Source organism: Phalaenopsis equestris, unplaced genomic scaffold (genome assembly GCF_001263595.1).
Source record: "Phalaenopsis equestris unplaced genomic scaffold, ASM126359v1 Scaffold223162, whole genome shotgun sequence".
Lineage (NCBI taxonomy): Eukaryota > Viridiplantae > Streptophyta > Magnoliopsida > Asparagales > Orchidaceae > Phalaenopsis > Phalaenopsis equestris.
Window position 1 is genome coordinate 20,358 of NW_018241293.1, and position 2,333 is coordinate 22,690.

Genomic DNA, 2,333 nt, shown 5'->3' on the forward strand with positions numbered 1-2,333 from the left:
GATGGAGAATATTATATCTGTAAGGTGCTTAAATTGCATGCTCATATAGAACATATTAGGTGGCAACTTAGGATGCAATTCAGCCATACCAGTTATGTAGGGGAAGCGGATAAGGTGATGTTCCTTAAGCAAAAGTGGAATGAAGATGATAGTATTAGAGCTCGTCACCACCGTCCAATTTATCAACTCTATATTCCTGGAGAGACTACTGAGAGACAAGAATTCATTCCTTCTAATGAAGAGTGGCATTAATTTAAGTGTAAGGAATTGTGTGTTTGGAGTCATGTTTTTAAGTGTGTTAGTTTTTATGTCTTGTGTTTAGTGTTTGTGTCACTTATGTGTTTAGTCAGTGTTTGTGTCACTTATGTGTTTAATTGTAAATGTGTGTTAAGTATTTTGTACTTAGAAAAGTTTTCTCACCTAAGACTATTTGGAGAGAGAACTAAGTGTTAAATTTGTTTGTACTTGTTTGTGAATTAATATAAGTTTATTTTTTTTGTAAAATTTGTGTTATTTTTAGCCTCGAATTGAATTAATTATTATCAAGAATTTTGAGAGAGAAGGGAGTTATAGGAAGTAAAAATAGTCATTTAAGTGCTATGAGACCATTTATGGGTGGTTTACTTAAACTAATAGTGCATTTTACTTATAATTAAAAATTTCAAAAATTGTGCACTAGCGCCTAAGTGACACATCTCGCGCTTAAGCACAAGCCAATCCGAGAGGCAGGCGCCTAAGCGCCCCTTACCCGCGCTTAAGCTCCGGTTCACAAAAATCAGTTCGCGAACGGTTAAAAGTGAATTTTAAGTTTAAAAATACCATTTTTAACACCTCATATTGTCTTCCCCAACTCAAAGTCTCGATTTTGAAGGCTAGGGAAAGTGGAATTTTTGAGGGCTAGGGTATGTGATATTTGGAGATTTTTTAGTAGAATTGAGTGAGATTTTCTAGATCCAAGTTCCTTGAGGTAAGAGCTTTACTTTTATGCAAAAATTTTGGATTTTCACCATATATTTTAAGCACATTTGGAAGATTTCAAAAATTTACTATTCATGGTGAAAAGTGAAGAAAAGTCTATGGAAATTGCTTTGGAAGTTTAGTTAGTGCTTTTGGAAGTTTAGTTTAGTGATTTAAACTTGATTTTTAAAGTTATTTTTGGAATTTATCAAATTTGTAGAATGTCACCAAGAATGAAAAGGAGCAAAGGAAAGAACCCATTTGATTCGAGCAAATTTGTTAGTTCAAAAGCTCATGATTGATATAGCGACGCTCTACAATCATGAAAATTGATTCAGGAGAGATGTTTTAAGAGTCCAGGTGGAGAAGTGGAAGACCTGATAGTCCGCTGATAGTAAGAACAATTTTGTTGTTTCTCTGTTGTCGCTGTAATTTCTGTTGTAAGGGAGTTTTATGCAAATCTCCCAGAGGCTCAGGATGATCGAGTTATGGTTTGAGGGAAGTTGGTACATTTTAGTCCAGAGGTAATCAACTTTTTTTACCATTTACCACCGGAGACTTTGTGTTTTTATACAAATTATAGTCCTACGGAAGTAGAGTTAGATGAGATTATTTCATACTTAACTATTGGGAGAAGACTTTGGATGATTACCAATGAGAGGAGAGTAAATTTCCTAACTTCAAAGTTATGTGCACCTTCAAAGGCCTAGTAGTATTTCATTTTTGCTCGTCTACTTCCAACCAATCATCTCAGTGAATTGACTAGAGAGAGAGCGACGTTGAATTATTATATTTAGGAGGGAAAGCCCATCAATATAGGGGCTTTGATCTATCAGACTATCATCAGTTCTGCTACAGTTGCTACTACTGTAGGTACGAGATTTGCTTCCTTGATATTTTCTTTATGCGAGCAGGATAGAGTAAAGTATTATAGTTGGGGGGAAGTTCTGTTACCTCTAAAGCCCATCACGAAGGTGAATGTGAAGACTTATTCTGAGCATTCAATTTTTTCTTAGAGAGGAGGATTTTCCAGAAGCTATGGATTAGAGACGTCTGTTGTATCTACCTCTACTGCATCTTCATCTAGACCATCTACTTCACGTGCTTCTACATCTAGAGGTGACACCAAGACTCAGGATGAGTTATTGCAGAAGATGATGGATAATATCAATTTATAGCGTTTTGCAGATCATACTAATAATTATAATAGAAGGAAGAGTGATTAAGAAGAGAAATTCCACTCATCTTTGGAGAGCTAGATTATAGGTGAACCAAGAGTGCAATTTCCTCCATATCCTTGATATCCTAATTATGAGCCTGCAGAAAAATGGTACAGCGGTGATTCTGAGGATGAAGAGTAGAGCTGAGAGATTCAT